Source organism: Pongo abelii, chromosome 7 (assembly GCF_028885655.2).
Source record: "Pongo abelii isolate AG06213 chromosome 7, NHGRI_mPonAbe1-v2.0_pri, whole genome shotgun sequence".
Classification (NCBI taxonomy): domain Eukaryota; kingdom Metazoa; phylum Chordata; class Mammalia; order Primates; family Hominidae; genus Pongo; species Pongo abelii.
The window spans coordinates 123,139,845-123,166,202 of NC_071992.2; the positions used below are offsets into that span (position 1 = coordinate 123,139,845).

General features: G+C 37.9%; 1 long non-coding RNA gene across 1 annotated transcript; it reads right to left on the minus strand.

The window, feature by feature from the left end:
* Positions 1–12,620: 12,620 nt before the first annotated feature.
* LOC129047508 (uncharacterized) lies at positions 12,621–21,866 on the minus strand. The gene is made up of 3 exons (XR_008509237.2): positions 21,601–21,866; positions 16,907–16,976; positions 12,621–12,814 (listed from the first exon to the last, which is right to left on the minus strand). It is a non-coding gene; the product is annotated as an uncharacterized LOC129047508 (long non-coding RNA).
* Between the last annotated feature and the right edge of the window lie 4,492 nt (positions 21,867–26,358).

Below are 26,358 nucleotides of genomic sequence, written 5' to 3' on the forward strand. Positions count from 1 at the left end.
GAAAAGAGTGTATTAGAAATATCTTGGGAAGATGCATGAAAGTCTCTTGCTTTGTGTCAGAATTAGTAAGTCACACTATTTGTTTTCCATATGATATAGAGCATTAGCGTCTTGATTCATGAGGGTACTTATTACTGATGATAAATTTTAGTACCCTGTTCTGTCAGCTATTATCTTTGCCTTTTCTCATTTATCATTTTTTAATCTGCTTTGGCAATAATCATATCTGTCACTAGAACTTGAAGAAACTATTAAATAAAATTGTTTTCTAAGAAAATATACCATCCTCCTTATTGTAAAGCCATTTGAAGTTTTAAAAAGACTTATTATACCCTTGCACCATTCCTTCTGCTCCCAATTTACTATTGCTTAGGTTGTTAATCTAAAATTCCATGGATATACTGGGTCTTTTAATCAGTCTTTATTTCTGTGGACATTTTTAAAAGTGTACCCTGTATATGCACACTTGGCATATATGTTGCCACATTTCAGCAAAGAGATAAAGTTGTTATTTTAAGTCTGGGCAACTCTTAAAGCAATTTTTATGTGTAAGACATCAAGTTCTCACATAGTGAAAAGGGGGCAAAGGAATAATTTAGGTTTGCTAGGCAATAGTAGAGGGGATTGTACATTTATAAACTACCTCAAAGGTTAAAAAGCATTTTAATTTATTTTATCTTATGTAGTCCTTACAAAAATGTGGGGGTTTTTAAAGAATAGAAGTTTGCAGAGCCCTTTGCACTATGAAGAAGCTTTCTAAAAATATATCTCTATTTTTTTAATTGTAAAGGGATGTGAAAAAAATGAAAGGATAAAATCATTCCAGTGCCCTGTGTAGAATGAGGAAGGCTCTGTTCAATATGCACATAGCAAACCTAGTTTTGCCAATAACCTTTTTTTTTTTTTTTGAAATTAGCCACTCTTCATGATTTCTGCTTTTCAATTTGTTCTTTTCTTTCCATTTTAAAACAACAAATTTCCTATAAGCGTTTGGTAGGTATTCCCAGCAATCCTTTTAGTAAGTATTTCAGAAGCAGGGTAAGAAGGAGCAATTGTTGAGAGATTTAGGTTACTTGAGCATGGTCTGTTTGTAAGTTGGGAACTTAAAACAAATCAAGGCATAGGTAAACTTACTATTACAGAGGTTAGATTTTTTGAGTATTTATCCTTGAATACTTTAACTATAAACCTATCAATTTTTAAATTACTATGGTTTTTTAAAATACATGTATTTAGCTGTAAAACAGTAAAGAACTTGAATTTGCCCCTAGGTCAGCACTTGTACTCTAATTACTGACATTAGGTGAATACCAACCAGCTAAATCACAGTGGCTCCAGAACATTTTAAGGAGCTGTGTCTGCACAATATAAGGCCTCATGTGCAAAGTAGATTGCTTATACAAACAGAAGTGTGCACGTGTAAATTCTTTTTTGTGTTGAGAGCTGCTTATTTTGTAAAGATAATCACCAGGCTGCATTCCCACTAAATGTATTTTGCTGCCTTAAATTGTGGGCTTAATTATGAAAATTGATCCTTTGAAGAGATGAAACTCTTTGAAGATTTCTTTCCTGATTGTAAAATTTTATGGGTTTTGTCTATAAATTGAGTTGTGCAGAATGACTGGCCTGATGAATTCTGTCACTTGAGGTCCAGTTACCTTCAATAGTGTCACGTCGCCCATTTTCTATTAGAATGCCATGTCTGTACAAGGACCCCTGGGCTATGAGTTGATGATGACATTAATTCTTCTATAAGTCGGATCTCTGCTTTTGAATGTTTTCCCCATTTGGATGTTCTGTCATTGTCAACAGTGAGAGCAGAGAAGGAAGTAGAAAACATGTTTGTTTATCAGGTTAAGATATGTTAAGAGGCAGCTGTAATTATACTATGGAGATAAAAGCAGTATTATCCAGCATTAACAAATGATTGCATTTGTCACTTACATGAAATGCTTTGGGCACTGGAAAGAAATGACACTATAAAGTCAAAGGCTTCTATTGTCTTTATATGTAATTTCTGAGGGAGAAATGGCTGACAAGACTAATATTAGGTCCCTAAATGTTTCCACAGTGTGGCATTAAACTTTATTTGACATGTAAATGCAGAGACCATCTATAGAGACAGGCATAATTTGTGGTTTCCTTTTAGAATCTTAATTCGGTGTCTATTTGGAAGGCTTTATGTGTATTTTTATTTATTTCCTTCTCTGCTGTGCCTATGTTGTCCTATAGGATTCAAACATAATCCTGAAAGTGATACTACTAACCTTATTGGAAAAGTTTAAAAAAATGTGTTGGCATGACCAGCATGTAATGTAGGAATTAATTCTTGTTTGTGGTTTGAACCCTAAATCAAGGTTGTTGCTATTAGTGACTCTGTAACTTTGCCTCAAACTTTTCCAGGAAGAGAGCTTTCCTTATTGCCACAAAGCAAGCCATTCTATCTGCTGTGGTCTAGCCTAGAAGCCCACATCTGTGCTATGATGTGAAGGTGGGTCATGCTGTGGTTTTAAATATTGTCTTTAATATATTTTGCGTGTGAATCAATGCAACCATCCTGGAGGGAAATGCGGCAGTACCCACTAAGAAACTTAAAAATGCTCACCATTCACGACTCAGCAATTTGACTCTGGAATTTTTTGGGGAAAAATTTCAATGATGTATATTAAGATTCATGCATATAGTTTTCCTTCAAAGTATTATATATAATGATAAATTTGAAAAATATTATGTTGCACAATGCAAGGTTCCTCATATAGACTAGAATAGAATGGGATAGTCATTAAATAATGTGTGATAAAGTTGTATGGCTATCAGGGAATGTTTATAATCGTTTAAAAACAGAAAAATTATTTTTAGGAACTATATTCAGTTTAAACTACTTTTTTTGTGAAAATAGAGGTAAGTATATAACAGCATTAGCCTATTGTATAGTTTGCTTGTGTGTGTGTTATGTGTTTTATTGAGAGGTCTCTTCAATTTCAAAATATCCCTGATTACTATAAAAGCAGTTCAGCTTTTGCAGTCTTCTCTTCTCCTGTGTTCTCTCTTCCTATGTAAAATAAAAATGGCTGCCATTTGATTCTGAAATCCTTGTGTTTCCGAACATATTACTTTCCAAACTTTACCAAGCTACAGCACTGCAGCTGCCACCATCTTCTCCCCACAGCATAGCTTGAAAAAACAATGTCTTTGCACTACAGCAAATTTAACACTTCAACCAGTGTAGGGATGTACTTTTATGAAGCTGTTTCTTTCCCACTAGAAGTTGAAGAAGAATTGAATAAATATTAAAGAGGTAGAAAAGAGATCAACATGCGGTGGAGATTGGGATGAGGCAAGTTAGACTTCCCAGGTTTCTGATTTGGACAACTGATCAATTGTGCATCACATCCCCATCTGCTAGTTAGCATTTAGGCTCTAGGCATATAGAAATGGAAAAGACATTGCTCTCCAGTTACCAGGAGCTCTCAGTGTAGGTGGTGAGATGGACACAGAAACAAATAATTATAATTCAGTGTGGTTAGTATCATAATTGACATATATACTCAGTACTGCCAGCTTGGAAGAAGGAATAATTACTCTGTGGACCTTGAAGCTCTATTTAGACTTCAATGAAAGAGTGGTGCTTGATTTGGCTCTTGAAGATTAAGTAGGTATGGAAATTATATGTCTTTCCAATTGCAAGTAATTACAAATTATGAGTGGTGACATATGGCAATGCAGTCCAATCATTTAGGGTTTTCCTTTTTTTTTTTTTTTTTTTTTGAGATGGAGTCTTGTTCTGTCGCCCAGGATGGAGTGCAGTGGCACAATCTCTGCTCACTGCACGCTCCACCTCCTGGGTTCATGCCATTCTCCTGCCTCAGCCTCCTGAGTAGCTGAGACTACAGGCACCCCCACCATGTTCAGCTAATTTTTTGTATTTTTTAGTAGAGATGGGGTATCACTGTGTTAGCCAGGATGGTCTCGATCTCCTGACCTCATGATCCACCTGCCTCGGCCTCCCAAAGTGCTGGGATTACAGATGTGAGCCACCACGCCCAGCCTCATTTAAGGTTTTCTTAGGCCAATACAAAAATCGATTTTGCTTCAGTCAAATGACCCATTAGAAAAATGTCGTTTTGAATTTCGCATGTATAGCCTTCTCCCAACATGTCATTTAAGAAACACCAAAAATTGCATGGCTATGAGAAATGACAGAATTCTTCAGCACCAAAGCAGAAAGATCCACACAGTCAGCAGATTTTGTTTGCAAAGCATACATTCCAGAACAAGGGCTGATAAATGTTGGAAAAATGAACTTTCAATAATTCTACCAATTCATCACAATCTCAGTTCAGATTACTGTTTCTCAACCTTATTTCATTATCATTCTCTTGCCAATGAGCATTTTTCCTAATCACTTCTCCTACTCCCCATGAAATTTTAATACAATAGGTATATCTATTTATATGTAACTGCAAACCATCGTAATAGCTAAGATTGTTTTCACTTCTCAAGAACCAATTTTGGCCCTGTTGGGGTTGATATTACCTCCATCGAGCATATGTGATTGAGATGAAGCAGGTCAGTTGCAGATGTTAATACAAATGTTTTATCTCCTAGATTGCTTGAAGCCCAGCCTAGTTTTATCTAGGGGCATATATTTTGTTTTATATGTGTTATAAATTTTTATATGTGTTTATATGTGTTAAATGTGTAAATCGGAGGACATACATTGACTGTTATTAAACCTTTTAAGGTAACTTTAAACAGTTACTCAAAGCAGAAGTTTTGTTTAGATTATGGAAGCTATATTCAATTTCTAAAGTGTAGTTCTCCAACGAATATCCTGACTGCCTCTCATTTCTGAGATTTTTCAACCGAATCTCATCTATTTTTTTTCAGCACCTTAAAAAAATAGACAGGAAACAAAAATTCTTCAGACAGTCCTTTTTTGGGTCATGTATTTCCTCTGGCTAACCTCAAACAAACCAAAATCAGAGCAACAAGTAATTAGAACAACTTCAAAGAACACACACACACACATGCATATACATATAAACTAAAAAAGAACCATAATTTTATTTGGTAAATACAAGCTAGGGCCAAAACTTTTATGGAAAATGTAGTGTTTCAGAAAACAGCATACCTGCAACTTCACATCATGGGAGGGTCCCTACGATAAAGAGTAGAGATTGGCTGGAGGAGAAAGCTTCCACAGGAAGATGACAGTGACAACTTTCAGATTTGGGAAAGTAAAAGACACCTGGAAAAAATGGATTGGGGACTTCAAGCAAATAAAAAAATCTTCCTTTCTTTGGACATACTTAAGATTTGAGGAAAAAAGGGCTTCAGGTCCTATGCTAGCATAACTGACATGCACTTGATGGGGCATCAGCCAAATGCAGGTGGAGCCAATGAACACCAGAAAAGGAATATCCTAGGTAAGAATGCATGAACATTGGAAAAGCATGGAGGAAGTGGGGGAAAGACGTCTCCAGATTCTGCTGTGGTAGGCTGACTCATGCGCATCAGGGTTTTGCAGTGTCAGGCAATTTTTTTGCCAGTTCCATACATCAATCACTGAAATGATGCACCATCGAAACCACTAATTAAAAAAAAAACTATCAATAAAATATTGTACAATTTTTTCCCAGGAGTAACAGAAATTGGGAGGAAGGGTTGAGGAGGAATGAATCTCTATCGTCTTGTTGTCCATGGGAATGCTGACAGGAAAACAAATGAGGGAGGAATGGCCTGACAAGGAGCCCCTAAACCCAAGGTGTCCCAGGATTACTGTCTCCCTTTGCCTTTCCCCTTCGTGAGCAGATTTCTCTCCCACCTTCCGCTGGGTCTCCCTGTCATCCCTCCAGGCACCTGCCCTCTTGGCTCCTACATGAGAGGAGAGTGACCATCTCAGACACACCAAAGTTAGTGATTTATAAATTTATTGTAGGCCTAGAGTTTAAAGCTCTAAAATTGTTACACAAAAAAGATAATAGATGTACAAAAATAAAATGTTCTGTGGCTGTTGGAAAATCCAGATTAGATAAATTTAAACAGGTTTACCAACAGGCTAACAAGCACTGTGACCCTTCAAGTGACAGATAGTATAGGTAGTTTCTTAACACACACTGGAAAATAATTAAATACATTTTTACCTATAAGATTCTATTTCACTTTTGCACTAAGAGAAACTGGTATTTGTCAAGGTAAATTTTCTTTTAATATTGGGAGCAAAAATAATTTTTATTTTTCTTTGAGACAGGGTCTCACTCTGTCGCCCAGGCTGGAGGGCAGTGGTGTGATCTCAGCTCACTGGAGCCTCTGCCTTACAGGTTCAAGCAATTCTCGTGCCTCAGCCTCCCAAGTAGTTGGGATTACAAGTGAGCACCACCACACCTGGCTAATTTTTGTATTTTTGAGATGGGGTTTCATCATGTTGCCAAGGCTGGTCCCAAATTCCTGGTCTCAAGTGATCCGCCCACCTCGGCCTCCCAAAGTGCTGGGATTACAGGTGTAAGCCATCTCAGCAAGAAATAACTTTTGATGAGCAAAGTAATAGTTACTTGGGATTTCAACTAATATTCAATATATTAAATTAGAAAAAAATTTAAAACATAGCTTTTAGTCTTTCAATTTAACATACAGTTCTTGATATATATTCTATCAATATATCTGCTATTTACAATATAAAAACAAAATCACTTTTATATGTATCAAAACAGCAATCCATGAGCTCAGGTTGAATAGACTAAAACATCTTAAATAATCAATGGCATTTACAATTTTGTTAAATTTCTCTAAATATTTTATGTGCACTTATGAATTTAATAATTTGATTTTCTTAAATTATCCAAATGTATAACAGGGTAGACTTGTAACCTTAAGTTGCAAAACTTTTCTAAACTCTTACAGCTAACATTTGTTTAGTGCTTATGCTATGCCAGATAGTTTTGTAAGCTTTTTACATATATTAATATTAATTTATGTAATTCACACAAGATTCCCATTAAGTGGCTAAATATTATTATTTCTCTTTTACAGATGAGAAAACTAAGACATTGAGGTGTTGAGTAACTTGCTGAAAGTCACATAAGCTAATAAGTATCAGAACTCTTACTAACTTAGTATATCTAACTCATCAGTATAGTAAATCAAGTTCTCTTAGACATTCTAGTACTCTTCACTAACTTAAATTCTCTAATAACTTTCACTTAAAAGTTACAAAACCATTATGTCAGATTATCTTAAATATTACACATAAAATAAATAGCAAACAGATTATTCCAAATTTAACATGATGTTTTAATACTAAAGATTTAATTTGTTTTTTTCTTGATCTAGTCATAATTTCTTTTTTTATTTTTATTTTTTATTATACTTTAAGTTCTGGGACACATAATTGGAAGTAAAATATTCCTCAGCAAATGCAAAAGAACGGATAACAAACAGTCTCTCCGACCACAGTGCAATCAAATTAGAACTCAGGATTAAGAAAATCACTGAAAACTGCACAACTACATGGAAACTGAACAACCTTCTCCTGAATGACTACTGACTAAATAATGAAATTAAGGCGGAAATAAATAAGTTCTTTGAAACCAGTGAGAACAAAGACACAACGTACCAGGATCTCTGGGACACAGCTAAAGCAATGTTTAGAGGGAAATTTATAGCACTAAATGCCCACAGGAGAAAGCGGGAAAGATCTAAAATCAACACCCTAACATTACAATTAAAAGAACTAGAGAAGCAATAGCAAACAAATTCAAAAGCTAGCAGAAGACAAGAAATAACCAAGATCAGAGCAGAACTGAAGGAGATAGACACGAAAAGCCCTTAAAAGAATCAATGAGCTTCTGCACAGCAAAAGAAAATACCATCAGAGTGAACAGGCAACCTACAAAATGGGAGAAAATTTTCACAACCTACTCATCTGACAAAGGGCTAATATCCAGAATCTACAATGAACTCCAACAAAATTACAAGAAAAAAACAAACAACCCCATCAAAAAGTGGGCGAAGGACATGAACAGACACTTCTCAAAAGAAGACATTTATGCAGCCAAAAAACACATGAAAAAATGCTCACCATCACTGGCCATCAGAGAAATGCAAATCAAAACCACAATGAGATACCATCTCACACCAGTTAGAATGGCAATCATTCAAAAGTCAGGAAACAACAGGTGCTGGAGAGGATGTGGAGAAATAGGAACACTTTGACACTGTTGGTGGGACTGTAAACTAGTTCAACCCTTGTGGAAGTCAGTGTGGCGATTCCTCAGGGATCTAGAACTAGAAATTCCATTCAACCCAGCCATCCCATTACTGGGTATATACCCAAAGGACTATAAATCATGCTGCTATAAAGACACATGCACACGTATGTTTATTGCGGCATTATTCACAATAGCAAAGACTTGGAACCAACCCAAATGTCCAACAATGATAGACTGGATTAAGAAAATGTGGCACATATACACCATGGAATACTATGCAGCCATAAAAAATGATGAGTTCATGTCCTTTGTAGGGACATGGATGAAATTGGAAATCATCATTCTCAGTAAACTATCGCAAGAACAAAAAAACAAACACCGCATATTCTCACTCATAGGTGGGAATTGAACAGTAAGAACACATGGACACAGGAAGGGGAACATCACACTTCAGGGACTGTTGTGGGGTGGGGGGAGGGGGGAGGGATAGCATTGGGAGATATACCTAATGCTAGATGACGAGTTGGTGGGTGCAGCGCACCAGCATGGCACATGTATACATATGTAACTTACCTGTACATTGCGCACATGTACCATAAAACCTAAAGTACAATAATAATAATAATAATAACAATAATAAAAGAAAAAAAAAAAGAACAGAATTGAGACTTGGAAAAAAAAAAAAAGAATCAATGAATCCAGGAGCTGTTTTTTTGAAAAGATTAACAAAATAGATTGCTAGCCAGACTAACAAAGAAGAAAAGACAGAAGAATCAAATGGACACAATAAAAAATGATAAAGGGGATATCACCACTGATCCTGTAGAAATACAAACTACTATCAGAGAATACTATAAACACCTTTATGCAAATAAACTAGAAAATATAGAAGAAATGGATAAATTCCTGGAAACATACACTCTCCCAAGGCCAACCCAGGAAGAAGTCGAATCCCTGAATAGACCAATAACAAGTTCTGAAATCAATGCAGTAATTAATAGCCTACCAATCAAAAAAAAGCCCAGGACCAGAAAGATTCACAGCCAAATTCTACCAGAGGTACAAAGAGGAGCTGGTACCATTCCTTCTAAAACTATTCCAAAGAATAGAAAAAGAGGGACTCCTTCCTAACTCATTTTATGAGGCCAGCATCATCCTGATGCCAAAACCTGGAAGAGACACAACAAAAAAAGAAAATTTCAGGCCAATATCCATGATGGACATTGATGCGAAAATCCTTAATAAAATAATGGCAAACAAAATCCAGCAGCACATCAAAAAGCTTATCCACCACGATCAAGTCAGCTTCATCCCTGAGGTGCAAGGCTGGTTCAACATATGCAAATCAATAAATGTAATCCATCACATAAACAGAACCAACACAAAAACCACATGATTATCTCAATAGATGCAGAAAAGGCCTCCGATAAAATTCAACACTGCTTCATGCTAAAAACACTCAATAAACCAGGTATTGATGGAACGTATCTCAAAATAATAAGAGCTATTTATGACAAACCCACATCCAATATCATACTGAATGGGCAAAAGCTAGAAGCATTCCCTTTGAAAACCAGCATAAGACAAGGATGCCCTCTCTCACCACTCCTATTCAACATTGTATTAATTTGATTTTTGTTTCTAAGTCTTCCTAGAGTTTAATTGCCCAGCTACATGGAGGAGAGTTACTATCTGAGACATATTTAGGTTGTCAATCCATAAACTCAGGACCATAATATAGCTACTTCTCAGTTAGGAATCAGAGTCTAGAACGTGGTGCCTGAGAGTAAAAAGTTTCCATATGATCCTCCTAGAACCATAGCTGGAAGGTTGGAGCAATTATTTTAGTACTGCCCACGGGGCATCATCAAACCCATTGTATTCAATTTAAATTGCAATCTATTTCTGACCTTATACCCTACTTCTCCTGGTGTGTATGTGTCTGTGTTTTCAATGAAAGCTTGATTAGATTCATGCATTTTCTTTACTGATTGAATTCTGTGTTATTTGATATTTTTTCTTCAGCAACAACTCTCTAGTAGTGAATAGGGCTGAGATGCAAGCTGGGTCTTCTTTGTCCCAATTTAGAACAGGTTTATTGCTTAATAATTGATGCCTAGTTTGCCCATGATAGTTATTCAGGTTGAACTTCTCATCTGCTAGCCAAGAACTCTGTATCTCATGTTGAAATTATATTCTCTCGATTTCTTTCCTTTGTTTGTGCCTTTGAAAATACTCATGGTTACTCTTAGGTCATTCATCCATTTATCAGTCAGTCACAAATATTTACTAGGTGCCTCTCATATGCTGCACGCTGCTCTTGGCACTTGGGAAGAACAACATTGATAGGGTTTGGCTGTGTCCCCACACAAATCTCATCTTGAATTTTAGTTCCCATAATTCCCATGTTTTCCTGGGAGGGACTCAGTGAGATGTAATGTAATTGTGGGAGGAAGTTACCCTCATGCTGTTCTTCTGATAGTGAGTGAGTTCTAATAAGAGCTGATGGTTTTATAAGGGGCTTCCCCCTTAGCTCCGCTCTCATTCTTCTCTTGCTACTGCCATGTGAAGAGAACATTTTTGTTTCCCCTTCCACCACAATTGTAAGTTTCTTAAGGCCTTCCCAGCCATGCTGAACTGTGAGTCAGTTAAACCTCTTTCCTTTATAAATTACCCTGCCTCGGGTATGTCTCTATTAGCAGCATGAGAACAGACTAAACAAAAATATTAATTTATACTGAGAGAAGGGTTTAATTTCTGTTTAAGCAGACCACTAACTTCTGCAGTTGTCTGTTTGCTTGCTTCTTTTTTGTAGAAACAGGGTCTCTCTATGTTGTCCAGGCCGATCTCAAACTCCTCACCTCAAGTGATCCTCCCATCTGGGCCTCCCAAAGAGCTCGGATTACAGGCATAACTTGATTTCTTTTTCCAAGTAATAGGAACCCACCTTAGAAACAGTAACAGAAACCTACTTAAATCTAAAGCAAATGAATTGATTTGTGTTTTAGTCAATTCTCACACTGCTCTAAAGTAATACCCGAGACTGGGTAATTTGTAGAGAAAAGAAGTTTAATTGGCTCACAGTTCTGCAGGCTGTACAGGAAGCATGATGCTGACCATCTGCTTGGCATCTGAGGAGGCCTCAGGAAACTTACAATCATGGCAGAAAGCAAAGGGGAAGCAGGCACATCTTACATGACTAGAGCAGAAGGAAGAAAAAGAGGTGGGAGATGTCACATACTTTTAATCAACCAGATCTCATGAATACTCACTCACTATCATGAGAGCAGCACCAAGGGGAAAATCCACTTCCATGATCCAATCACCTCCCACCAGGCCCCAACTCCAACATTAGAAATTACAATTCAACATGAGATTTGGGTGGGGACACAGATCCAAACCATATCAATTTGTATGACTGAAAATCTGTGGATAGGGAGCCTTCAAATGTGGCTGAACCAGAGGTCAAGGGATGTTATAGAGCCTACTGTTTTGCTCTTGCTGTCTGTGTCCACACTCTCTCTGTCCCATGTCTCCATGTGCTACATTTTGAGTTTTGGTGTGATTGTTTTCTGTAACTGACTGCTTCTTCCATGTGGCAAATGATAATAACTGCATATCTTTTCACTTGCATTTTCTTTTAACCTTGTGATTTCAGAGGAAATAACGGCATCTCTTCCAAAAGCTCTGTGATAAGAAATCTGGGAAAGAAGATGAACTGGCCCAATTTGGGCCATATGCACAACCCTGAATAAATCATGGTGACCAGGGATATGGATAGGCTTGTGCCTAATGTCCTAGGTTGGAACCAGCACCATTTATGCTACTTGCAATGATGAGTAGTTTTTAAATTGAGGTAGTGGGAAAACTTGTTGGGCCACTCATTCCCTTTTCCCTTCTTCCTTCAATAGCGTCTAGGATGTGCTAGTTATTGCAAAAAGGGTCAGGAATAAAACAGATATAACCTTGCTTCTGTGAAGTTTCATATTTACTCTAGCAAGGAAGATAAACTTCAAATGACTAGTTAATTATTCAATTTCTTAATTATTTCAATTGTGATAAATGATATAAGTACAGGCTGCTAAAACAGTATGGACTGAGAAAGTAGCCTGGCCTAGAGGGTCAGGGAAAGCCTTCCTGAAGGAAATATGGTTGAGAAATATATTGTGATCTAAATTAAAAAGAGCAATTACTGATAAAAAGAAGGGAATGAAGAGCACATCAGGGAGAGGAAAGAGTATCTGTGAAGACTGAGGTGAGCAGAAACATGGCATATTAGATGAACTGAAAGGCTACAGTGGCGGGGCTATACTGAGGATGAGGGAAAGAAACATGAGGGGAAGCTGAGGCTGGGAGGAGACAAGTGCCAGATCATGCAAGGTCTTGAAAAGTCATGACAAATGGCTTTATAGAGGACAATGCCCATACCTTTATTGAAGTTGTGTAATCTAAAGGAAAGAAATTAATGGCAGGAATTTCTGGCCATTAGAAATGCAGGATGGTTGCATAGTATTCCATGGTGCATATATACCACATCTTCTTTATCCAGTCAATCAGTGATGGACACTTTGGTTGGCTTCTTCACTTTGCTGTTGTGAATAGGGCTGCAATAAACATACAAGTTCAGTTGTCTTTTATATAATGAAAAGAATGAAATCATGTCCTTTGTTCTTTGCAGTAACATAAATGGAGCTGGAGGCCATTATCCTAAGTGACTAATGCAGAAACAGAAAATCAAATGCTGCATGTTCTCACTTATAAGTTAGAGCTAAACAAAGAGTACACATGGACATAAAAATGTAAATAATAGACAATGGGAATTCTAAAAGGAGGAAGAGGAGGAAGAGGTGAAAAATTGCCATTTGGGTGTAATGTTCAATATTTGGGTGATGGATACACTAGAAGTTCAATCCCCACCATTACACAATACACCCATGTAACAAACCTGCATAGAGTATTTCTTGAATATAAAACAAAGTAAAAAATAAAAGTGTGGAATGGAAAGATAACAATGTGTCATGATATTTGAGCTCACCTGGTCTTACAAAGTTTCACATATCATTCCATGTAACAGGTGGCTTACCTCGCCTAAAGGTATGGTTAGACCAGAGATGGAGCCACTGCTTAGTGATTCTGCCATCAGTCTCTCTCAGCCTAGAGTATATTCAGTTTGGTTTGTGAGGACAAGTGACTCCAGTGAATACATTTTAAAAACTCTCCTGAAACATAAAGTCTGTCTTGGTTTTGAATTTTGAAAAATATTTAAATGCCTGGAACTCTCTTCATACATCCTTCATCTTCAATCCCTTGCCAAGCTAACTTCTATTTATCTTTGGATGAACCATTGCTTCCTTTGGAATTCTTCTCTGATTTCCAGTCATGGAATCAAACTAAGTATCTATCAACCATGGATTGGATAAAGAAAATGTGGTATATATACACCATGAAATACTGTGCAGCCATTCTGCATTTCTAATGGCCAGAAATCCCTCCATGCTGATGGAGCTATGTCAACTCACCTTCAAGATTCCCTCTATAGAATAGTACAATAGTTATGAGTCCAAATGCTGTGAATTTTTTTTATTAATCACTGAGATCTCATCTCTTTGTGGCCATAGGGCTGTTCTAACCAGCTTCTGTTGGAAGCTTGGACATGTTTACTCAAGAACAAAGAGAAGGTTAAAGGATAACATAAAATTGTAAGGAGTTAGGGTTAGGCACAGGAACAAAACAAGAAAAACATTTCCAGCCACTAAGACGTGTGTGTGTGTGTGTGTGTGTGTGTGTGTGTGTGTGTGTGTGTGTGTACGTGCACGCATATGTGTGTGGTGTGTTCACGGTCCCCCAGCTACACGCTGTTTATTGTAGCACTCTGGCATAGCGTGTGTAGTTATTAATTATCATCACATTTGTGTGATGATATATGTGGCTGTAAAAACAACTCATCCCACTATATTGTGAGTTCCATGTGTGGGTTGGCTACATCCCCCAGTACACAGCCCAGTGCTGAGCACATAGCAGGTAATCAGTAATTATATATGAATAAATGAATCATCCCAATTTTCTGATTTACATTAAATTTTTCAGATTTACACTTGGTTATTGTTATACTTTAAGACTGTAGTTAGCCTCCATTTGGAGATTTGCTTATAATGAGCTATCAACCATACATTCTAAAAGGAATTGTCAAGAAAAATAAATCAAGACTGTTTCTAGAATGCCTGAAATTATGACTTTTTAAATATAATTTGATTAAGAGATCAAAAGAACAGAAGAACTATCTGAGTAATCTCCTTTTAAATTCCTCTCTCTGTAGAGTCACACATTCATGACCTTTGTTCCTGTTTCTGAATCTCTCAATCAGAAAGATGCCTGCTTGCTGCAGCCCTGGAGGGGGACAACACATGAGGAACAGGAGACAGAGTCTCAGGGTCAAACCACCTCATCCAGTGAATACTGTAATATTCTATGGCTCAGCTCTTGTAAGGATCTTCTTAGACATTTTCATTTGTTAACTGTTTAATGTTGAAATGCTTCTCAATGGAGAAGAATTACACACACAAACACACACACACACACACACTTCTTATTGGCTAAAAATGTCTCTAGTGTTTTGTTCCTGTGACTAATGCTAACTCTTAAAATTTTATGTTATCGTTTAACCTTCAGTTTGTTCTTGAATAAACAACATGTCCAAGCTTCCAGCAGTAGCTGTTTAGAACAGCTCTGTGACCACTAGGAGATGAGATCTCAGTGATAATAAAATATTCATGGCATTTGCACTCATAACTGTTGTACTGTTCTAGAGGGGAATCTTGAAGATGAGTTGACATAGCTCCATCAGCAAACATCCCACCGGATGTTTTCTTAAGCATTCTGAACAAAGTTCAACTGCCCTTTGAGAGAAAACACACATTTCTTCCTAATTTATAATTGTTGGAATGATACCAACCCCCCAAAATCTGAAGAGTTCATTAGGGGAAAATATGTTCAAATATAATAATGCTTTACTTGTCCTTTATTCTATAGAACCATATAGATCTTTTTAAACATCTCAGCAATCAACTATACTACCATGTCTTGAGGAAGGCAGGAAATAATAGTCTTATTTTATAGCTGTTTTAGAAAAAAACAGAAAAGCTTTACTATTCTGAGATAAGAGCCTTCCTGGAAGAAGTTTAGCCTCTTGGAGAATGTGTTAATAATTTCAGAACACACTTAAGAAGCAATGCAATACATTGCTAATTTTAGCTCTGTACAAGAATATCAGAATTCAAAGTGACCTACATAGATTTTTACTTTTTCAAATACAGGTTGTCTTATGCAGTTTGCTTTAAAACATGAAGGACCTAGTGACTGAGAAAACCTGGAATCATTATATAACTCAGTGGGGAAAAAATTTAATTTAATAATTTTCTAATTTAATTATGTTTGCGTATTTATTCTACATTTCTTGAGGCAACTACAGCCTGTTGTGCATTGCAGACCAGAAACAAAATAATAATTTCTGGCTGCAACAAATTTCTAGCAATAACACTATAACCTGAATCGTCTAAAATATTTTTTCCTCCAGTTTAAGCAGTGCTTGGTTTTTCTCGTGCATTCAGGAGTGACTAAGGTATTCCTCCTTGTCAACTTTGTGCTAATTATCCTTGTACCCTTGTTTTTTCAATGACTGGAATTTACAACCTCGAACCGGTACCATTTTTAAAAATTATCCATGTTTCTCTTGAGGCCATGCTGATTGTTTTAGCAAGCACCCCAATAACGTGTAGCTGCTCTGCTTCAACATCACCAAGCTGAAGAGGGAGAATATAGTGGGCCCTCAAACCTTTTCTTAAAAAATTTGTAACCATATCATATATTAAATATGTTAATCTTAATAAAATATATAATGCATGCAAAAGTGAATATGATATACCTGTATGTATAAACAACAATAATAAAATGAACATTCATGAACCTGACAGCCAGCTTGAAAAATAGAACTTTAATCACTTTTTAACTTTGAATCACTCTCTGTCCCCCTGTCTCATCCCCTCTTCCCCAGCAGAGTAATAACCACTAGCCTGAATTTAGCACTTATCTCCCTGCCTTTCCTATCGTTTTCCACATGCATACATATCCCAAAAGTGTACGGTATTTAGTTTTGCCTGGTTGTGAACTTTACGTACAAGGAATTACAATGCATTTGTTCTATGACTTGCTTGTTTTGCTCATTATATGTTTTTGAGGTTCATTTACATTGGTGTGCATAGCTAAGGTTTATTAGTTTTCACTCCTGTATTAATGTTTTATTGTATGAATTGCCCCTTTGAATGTCATTTCTACTCTAGATGGATTTTAGTTTGTCAGCAATGTTTGAAATAATATGAACAATTCTCTCGTGAATGTCCATCCATGTTCTGTGTAATTATATGTAAATATGTGCAAACGCTATCTATGGTATATGCCTTAGGAGTCAAAAAACTGTAGTAGAGTTAAGACCATTTCATTACCATATTGCTAGGTGAGGCCCAGCTGTTTTCCAAAGAAGTTGACCCTATTTATATATACCCACCAACAGTGAAGGAGATGACTATAATCTTATTAACACTTGGCCTAACATTCAAAATTTTTGCAAGTCAGGTTAATATGAAATTTTATTTCATTATTAGCAAAGTTTAGTATTTTTCACATTTTTATTGGTCACTTACATTTCCTTTCCAATGAAATGTCTGTTTACATCTGCTTATTTTTCTTTCGAGTTCTCTTTTTCTTGCAGATCTGTAGAAATATTTTTCAGTTTACATATTATGAGTCTACGAAAATATTCCCTAACTACAGGCTTACAAAGTTATTCTCCTACATATTGTTCTGAAAGTTATAAGGTTTTGTTTGTCAGATTTAAGTCTTAATCCATTTTGTAATTGTTTTATATTGTGAAGTAGAGATCCATTTCCATTTTCCCATACAGATACCCAATTTTTGATACCATTTTTTGAAAAGTAGTCCTTCAATTTCCTATTTCTCTGCAATCCATACTTGATTTGCCTTTTTTTCTACTGGTGTTGTGTTATTTCTAAGCTCTCTATTTGGTTTAACTAGAAAATTTTTCCAATGCTCTTCCACTATTACACTGTCTTGTTCATTATAGCTTCACAAAAGTTTTGATATCTAATAAGTCATTTCCCCCTAGCTACTATTTGGGAATTTTTTTGCTGTTATTGGCCCTTTAGTTTTTATTTAAATTTCACATTCATATAAAAAACTGTATTCAGATTTTAATTAGATTTTACATAAATTTATAGATTTTTAAAATTGATGTCTTTTAGGCTATTTTGTGTTATTACATGACCGTGCCACATCATTACATTTACTTATTAAGTCCTCCCTAAAATCTTTTTTAAAAGTTTGGTAGATTTCTCCAAAGTAGTCCTGTACATAATTTGCTATATTTATTCCTAGGTGCTTTTGTTTTTAGTTATTATTGCAAATGGTTTAAAAAAATTATTGCCAGCCAGGCGCAGTGGCTCATGCCTGTAATCCCAGCACTTTGGGAGGCTGAGGCGGGTGGATCACTTGAGGTCAGGAGTTCGAGACCAGCGTGACCAACATGGTGAAACCCCGTCTGTACTAAAAATACAAAAATTAGCCGGGCCTGGTAGCAGGTGCCTGTAATCCCAGCTACTCAGGAGGCTGAGGCAGGAGAATCCCTTGAACCCAGCAGGTGGAGGTTGCGGTGAGCTGAGATTGTGCCATTGCACTCCAGCCTGGGGGATAAGAGGGAGATTTCATCTCAAAAACAAAAAAGAAAAATTATTGTCTAACATTTTCTCTCTGATGTAAAGACACACCATGAGCTCTTGTATATTAGCTATGTATCAATTTTGCTGAAATCTCTAGTTAGTTTTAGTAATAGTTTGTTCATTAGAAATTTGGATTTGCTAAGTAGACAATCACAGAATTTGAAAATAATAAAAATATTTATTCTTTTAAAATCTTTATACACTTATTTTTTATATTCTTGTTATAGTACAGGAGATGTTTTTTCTCAGTTTATAAAAAAGACATTTTGGGGGGCTAGTAATGTGAACCAAATACCAAAGCTGTGACATAGTGTTTGGGAGAAACATTTAAACCACTGATCAGAATATTTAAATTGTTGTACGTCTCAGGGTTTTTTTTAATGACAATTTTGTTACTTTTAAATCTAGGAATTTCTTCATTTCAACTAAATTTTTTATACATTGCCTCAAAGTGGTTCATATTATCTTTTATGTCTTTGCTACTTCTCTAATAGTGTCACTTTTATCATTAAGAAATAATGACCAGTTCTAAGTATTGTCTAATTTTCAGTACTATATCTTCTTTAGCATATAAATGTTAATTTTTTTAAGTTTATGTTACTGTTTTAGATTTTCAAAGCTGCATTTTGGGTTGATAAATATGTCTGTACATAAAGATGTTGGAAATTTGTTATGAGCTGCTATATGGACTTGTACATCATAAATTTTTGCCGGGCACGGTGGCTCACGCCTATAATCCCAGCACTTTGGGAAGCTGAGGCAGGTGGATCACCTGAGGTCAGGAGTTTGAGACCAGCCTGGTCAACATGGTGAAACCCTGTCTCTACTAAAGATACAAAAATTAGCCTGGTGTGGTGGCATGTGCCTGTAGTCCCAGCTACTCAGGAGGCTGAGGCAGGAGAATCACTTGAACCCGGGAGGTGGAGGTTGCAGTGAGCCAAGGTCGCGCCACTGCACTCCAGCCTGGGTGACAGAACGAGACTCCATCTCAAAAAATAAAATAAAATAAATTTTTATAAATATTTATGCTGACAAAGAATGTGTATTTTGCAATAGTTGTGTGAGTTTTCTGCATATGTTCTTTGAATTAATTTGGTGTTCAAATTTTCTATAGTTTTATTAATGTCTTTTGTCTACTTGAGAGAATACTGAGGGAGAAGTATTAGAAAGTCTAAAATTCAGAGATGATTTGTCAATTATTATGTAGATATATCAATATTTTTCTTACATTGATAGTTTCACTATAGTTGTATCCAAGAATTGTTATATCATTTTTCAAAATTAAAATATTTATCAGTATCTGATTTCCCTAAAGACAAAGATCACCAGTGCTGCTTTTTGCTTTAAAATGAATTTTTTATATTACCTATGTTATTAATAGAACTAAACTAGACTTGTTTTGATATATATTTACATTATATATCAGTATCTGATTTCCCAAAAGACAAAGATCACTAATGCTGCTTTTTGCCTTAAAATGAATTTTCTTTATTATCTATATTATTAACAGCTAAACAAGACTTGTTTTGATTTATATTTACATAGTATATGTAAATATGCTTTGTTCTCAGTTTTTAATCTTTGTCTTTTGTAAACAATACAAAATTGGATTTTATTGTCAATTCTAACATTGTTCTTCATGAAGAAATAATTTATTTACATATATTGTGACTACTGATATAGTTGGATTAATTTCAACCATCTTATATTCTACTTTCTATTTTTTCACTTCTCTAATTTTCTTCCTTGCTAGTTTTGTGATTAATCAATTATTTTCCTCTCTCACCATTTTACATTTTCTCTGATAGTTTGGGAGATGTAAAGTATTTTTCTATGTTTTTAATGGTTATACTAGACATTTGAAAATACTCAAGTAACAACAAATTTTAAAGGTTATATATCTTTTTTCTTTCTCCTGAATAATACAAACTCCTTAGAGTGGTTCAATTTCTATCACTCAATTTACGTAATGGTAGATGCTTCAGTTAATTCAATGTTGAATTTTTAATCTCACAAATTATTCATTCTTATTACCCTTTTTAAATCCCTATTATTTTTATATGTTTACATTTTTTAGCTCATTATTCACCTTACATCACAGATCTTTAAGGATATATTTTCAAAGTTGCTTTACTGAAGATCTTTGTGTAATAAAATCTCAGTTTTGTGTGTCTGAAGTTGTCTTTATTTCGACCTTATTCTTAAAAGATAGTTTTACTGGATACAGAATTTTAAATATCAGTTACTTTTTTCTCTGCATTCTGCATGTCCCTTAGATCTGGCTTTTAAGTACATTTCTCCAGACAGAGTGTGTGTGTGAGTGTGTATGTGTGTGTATATATATATATTTGTTTTTGTGAGGCCTTCCCCCACCATGTGGTTAGTATGAATTCCCACACCAAAACCACGTGACTACATGGCTGTGGCTAGTTTCTCAAGGGAAACTATTTTTCATTTTGACTTTTTTCACAGTTTACTTAGAACAAAAATCAAGACAGATAACGTTTCCCTATTGTCTTTTCTCGTTTGCTTATTTTCAGAATGTATTAACTGAGGATATCACCTTTTTGGAAGCGATGGCAGAGGTGGCCTGTCTGGAGCAGCTGCCATGACTCCGGCTGCCGTGTGGGAGGTGCCGGGGGGCTGCCTGCTCCATGGAGCCTGCAGGATCCAGGACAGGTAGGAGCCCCGCCCCTTTCTGAGTGGGAGGGGCAGGAGCCCCACCCTCCCAGCGGTAGCTGCCGCCACTCAGCCATGGTTGTGGACCCGGGCGTCCCGGCACTCTTGGAGACCAGGAAGCTCCTCTTCCCCCACAGGTTCAGAAGTGCCTGCTCCTGCTACTTGGCTTCTCCTCACTCCCAGCGCCTGCTTCAATTTCAGAGCAAAGTTGTGGCCAAGCCCCAGCGCTGTTTTGACCTGGCCAGATGTGTGCATGCTTGGGGTGGTGTTGATAGGCCAACCCCCCCTGCCGCCTCAGCCCCCTCTGGACTTTGGGTGCCACAGCATGGAAGGGAGGCCAAGGCAGGGCTGAGGGCGGCTCAACATGAGCCTGCAAGCGCCTCTCCGCAGGAACAGCCTGGGCGCCATGCACAGCAGGTTGATGACGGCAGGAGGCAGACAGGCTCTTGGGTAGAAAAGTCTCCTGTCGGCTGAGGGCTTCAGAGACAACAGGGCCACCTGCCTGCCCATAGGAGCTACTGACCCTGGGTCTCCTTTCTGCTGAGGGCCGTGCAGACGTCGAAACAACATGCCTGCATATAGACCAACTCTGGGTCTCCTCTCTGCTAAGAGCTGCACACTCATCAGGACAACCTGTGTACGGAAAAGAGCTACTCACTTCAGGTCTCCTCTCTGCTAAGAGCTGCACACTTGGGGAACAACCTGCCTGTGGAAGGGAGCTACCCACTCCAGGTCTCCTGAGAACTATTGTAGAGCTCCTCTCCACCTTGCTCACTCTTACCCTCCAGTTGTCCATGTACCTTATTCTTCCTGGACATTGGACAAGAACTCAGGACCCATTGAATGGAGGGACTAAAAGAGCTGTAACACAAACAGGGCTAAGACAGGCCCCCCTCCGCCCCCCGCCCCACCAACCTGCTCACCACGTTGCAGGTGACAAGAAGAGAATAAAGAAGGAGAGAAGAGCTGCAGCCCTTCAGGGATTCCAGACCTAGGAACACCCCAAGCCAGGGATGTGACACCCTCTTGGGGCTCTGTGGTTCCTGGCATCTTCAAGCTTCTGGGTGCCACTGCATTCCCTGGTGTCCACAGTGGAAGCCACTTGTAGTACACCTGGTCCAGTCGCAGCCTTGCAGAGAGCCAGTGCCTGTGTCTGCGCCTAGAGCTGCCTGCCCCACTGCAGCTGGCATGCATGGCTGCACACAGTGGCTGGACCTTGTGCTTGCTCGCTTACCCACCCCTCATTGTTTCACGTGTGGCTCACCCTTGGCAGGCGTGGGAACTGGGCTGGTAACAAAAGCCAAGCGCAGCCTGCTAGGCTGAGTGGGCAGAACGAGCGCAGCGGGCTCGAGCAAAACTCAGGCAAAGGCACCACTGGCCACAGAGTTTTCTGGCTGGTGAAGTAACAACCCAAGGATCCCATGACAGAAGAGTCCCCTTATAGCATTTTCAGCTACGCTGTGCTAGGAGTAGTATCTGAGACCTTCTAGTCTGAAATATTATTAGAAATAGAAGTTCAAGTTTTTTTTCATTCATTTTCATTCATTCATTTTTAACCTCTCATATTAAATCCAATATTAAGGCAAACAAACTCGCTCATTCATTTATCTTTTCTTTACTGACAGATCCTCTCTCCTAAGAAATAACAGATCGGGAGCCTACATCAGAGAATGTGTGAGTCATATAGCCTCCTGTCAAGTCCAGATTCTCCCTTCTCATACCTCCAAACAAGTGACCCTAGACCATTTTGTTACACCTCACCGGAGTTTAATACCTCATGGTCCTTGGCTTTTATAATTTTTTGCTCTTCCACAGGACCTGGGGTAATTAAAAGCCTGCCTATATGGCTTCCTCATTTTTACTTGGATAATAATCTATTAGTTCTATGTTTACAATTTAGTTCTGGAGTTTTTATTACAGAACCCTCCCCCTCCAGACACACACACACACACACACACACACACACACACAAATTAGGAATTTTTGTAGTATTTACCATAGCCTGATCTGGCTGCAGCATACATCTCTAATCTCATCTTTTGTTACTGACCCCATGTTCATTCTGCACCAGCCATATGGGACTTCTTACCCTTTTTGTAACATACCCTGCTTCTTCCTGGCTTAGCACCTTTGCAGTTATTTTTGCCTTTGCCTGGAATTGCGTGACTTCATCTCTTCTTGAGGATCATTGTCTCCCTTCAGTTTGTTCCTTCCTCACTATCACCTCCTCAAAGATGCCTTTATGATCCTCAAGTGTATTTAAATTATCACTCTCTCATCTCATATTTTATGCCAACTTTATATAATATTATGTTTTTATTTCCTTGCTTATTGGCTGACTCCCCTGCTAGAATCTAAGAGGTAGGAAGGGAAAAATTTAATTTGTCTTGTTTATCACTATGCCTATAGCTCTAGAACAAAGCCTGACAGGAAGTAGGCATTCTGTAAATATTTGTTGATGAAATGAATGGTAATATAATAACCTTCAAAACTTGATAAAATGTGTTGATTTTATGTGAATAACTTAGTTAATATTGTGGATTTGTATGAGTTGCATGGCATTTCACATAGGTGAAATGTCAAGAGAATATACCCTTTTTATAATGATGTCTAATCTATAATGATACCTAATTATTAGGTTGATGCATAAGTAATTGTAGTTTTTGCACAGTTGGAATTTGCTGTTTGATATTGGATTGGAATACATGCTTAAATAAATGTGGTTGTTATACATCATTTTAATGCACATTTCTTGCTTTTTTGCTAATGATTACTTACTATTTATTTTCTATTTATTTTGCACTATGGAAATGATGTTACACAAAGAGCAAATTCAAGTAATTTTCTTAATTGAGTTCAAAATGGGTCATAAAACAGTGGAGACAACTCACAACATCAACAATATATTTGGTTCAGGAACTGCTAATGAACATACAGTGCAGTGATAGTTCAAGAAGTTTTGCAAAGAAGACAAGAGCCTTGAAGATGAGAAGCACAGTAGCCTTCTATCAGAAGTTGACAACAATCAATTGAGAGCAATCATCAAAGATGATCACCTTACAACTACGTGAGAAGTTGCCCAAGAACTTGACGTTGACCATTCTATGGTCATTTGGCATTTGAAGCAGATTGGAAAGGTGAAAGAGCTCTATAACTGGATGCCTCATGAGCTGACCAAAAATAAAAAAAAAAATTGTTGCTTTGAACTATCATCTCTTATTCTATGTAACAACAACAAACCATTTCTTGATTGGATTGTGATGTGCAATGAAAAATGGATTTTATATGACAACTGGCAATGACCACCTCAGTTGTTGGACTGAGAAGATCCAAAGCACTTCCCAAAGCCAAACTTGAATAGAAAAAAGGTCATGGTCACTGTTTGGTGGTCTGCTGCTGGTTTTACTCACCACAGCTTTCTGAATCCTGGCGAAACCATTACATCTGAGAAGTATGCTCAGCAAATCTATGAGATGCACTGAAAAGTGCAATGCCCGCAGCCAGCACTGGTCAACAGAAAGGGCCCAGTTCTCCATGACAATGCCCAACTGTACATGGCACAATCAATGCTTCAAAAGTTGAAAGAATTGGGCTAAAAATTTTTGGCTCATCTGCCATATTAACCTGACTTCTCATGAACTGACTATCACTTCTTCAAAAACATTGATGACTTTTTGCAAGGAAAACACTTCCACAACCAGCAGGATGTAGCAAATGCTTTCCAAGGTTCATTGCATCCGAAAGCATCAATTTTCACACTACAGCAATAAATAAATATGTTCTTCATTGGCATAAATGTGTTGATTGTGTTGGTTCCTGTGTTAGTCTCTTCTCACGCTGCTAATAAAGACATACCCCAAACCGGTAATTTATAAAGGTAATTTATAAATTTATAAAGTTTATAAGTTTATAAACTAAATTTATAAATTTAGTTGACCCATAGTTCAGCATTGCTTAGGAGGCCTCGGGAAACTTACGATCATGATGGAAGGGGGAGCAGACATGTCCTTTTTTACATGGTGGCTGAAAGGAGAAGAATGAGAGCCCAGCAAAGGGGGAAGCCCCTTATAAAACCATCAGATCTTATTAGAACTCACTCACTATCATGAGAACACAACAGAGGAAACTGTCCCCATGATTCAATTATCTCCACCAGGTCCTTCTCACAACACATGGGGATTGTGGGAACTACAATTCAAGATGAGATTTGGGTGGGAACACAGCCAAACCATACCATTCTGCCCTGTCCCCTCCCAAATCTCATGTCTTCACATTTCATAACACAATCATGCCTTTCCAACTGCCCCCCAAAGTCTCAACTCATTCCAGCATTAACCCAAAAGTCCAAGTCCAAAGTCTCATCTGACACAAGGCAAGCCCCTTCTGCCTATGAACATGTAAAATCAAATGCAAGTTAGTTACTTCCTAGATTTAATGGGGATACAGGCATTGGGTAAATACACCCATTCCAAATGAGCAAAATTGGCCAGAACAAAGGGGCTACAGGGCCCATGCAAGTCCAAAAGTCTATGAGGAAGTAATTAAATCTTAAATCTTCAAAATAATCTCCTTTGACTCTATGTCTTACATCCAGGTCATGCTGATGCAAAAAGTGGACTCCCATGGTCTTGGGCAGCTCTGCCTCTGTGGCTTTGCAGGCTACAGCCACCCTCCTGGCTGCTTTCATGGGTTAGCATTGAGTGTCTGCAGCTTTTCCAGGCACATGGTGCAGGCTGTTGGTGGATCTGCCATTCTGTGATCTGGAGAATGGTGGCTCTCTTCTCACAGCTCTACTAGGTAGTGCCCCCGTGGGGACTCTATATGGGGGCTCCAACCCCACATTTACCTTCTACACTGTACTAGAAGAGGTTCTCCATGAGGGCCCCTGCAGCAAACTTCTGCTAAGACATCCAGGCATTTCCATACACCCTCTGATATCTAGGCAGAGGTTCCCAAACCTCACTTCTTGACTTCTGTGCACCTGCAGGCCCAACACCACATGGAATTGCCAAGACATGGGGCTTGCATCCTCTGAAGCAACAGCTTGAGCTGTACCTTGGCTCATTTTAGCCATGGCTAGAGCTGAAGCAGCTAGGACACAGGGCACCATGTCCCAAGGTCGCATAGAGCAGGGGGGCCCTGGCCCTGGCCCACAAAATCATTTTTCCCTCCTAGGCCTCTGTCCCTCTGAGGGGAGGGGCTGCTGTGAAGATCTCTGACATGCCCTGGAGACATTTTCCCCATTGTCTCGGAGATTAACATTCAGCTCCTCATTACTTATGCAAATTTCTGCAGCTGGCTTCAATTTTTCCCCAGAAAATGAGTTTTTCTTTTCTATCACTTCATCAGTCTGCAAATTTTCCAAACTTATATTCTCTGCTTCCTCTTGAACACTTTTCTGCTTAGAAATTTCTTCTTCCAGATACCCTAAATCATCTCTGTCAAGTTCAAAGTTCAATAGATCTCTGGGGCAGGGGCAAAATGCCACTAGTCTCTTTGCATAGCAAGAGTGGCCTTTAGTCCAGTTCCCAAGAAGTTCCCCATCTCCATCTGAGACCACCTCAACATGGACTTCATTGTCCATATTACCATCAGCATTTTGGTCAAGGCCATTTAACAACTCTCTAGGATGTTCCAAATTTTCTCACATCTTCCTGTCTTTTGAGTCCTCCAAGTCTCTA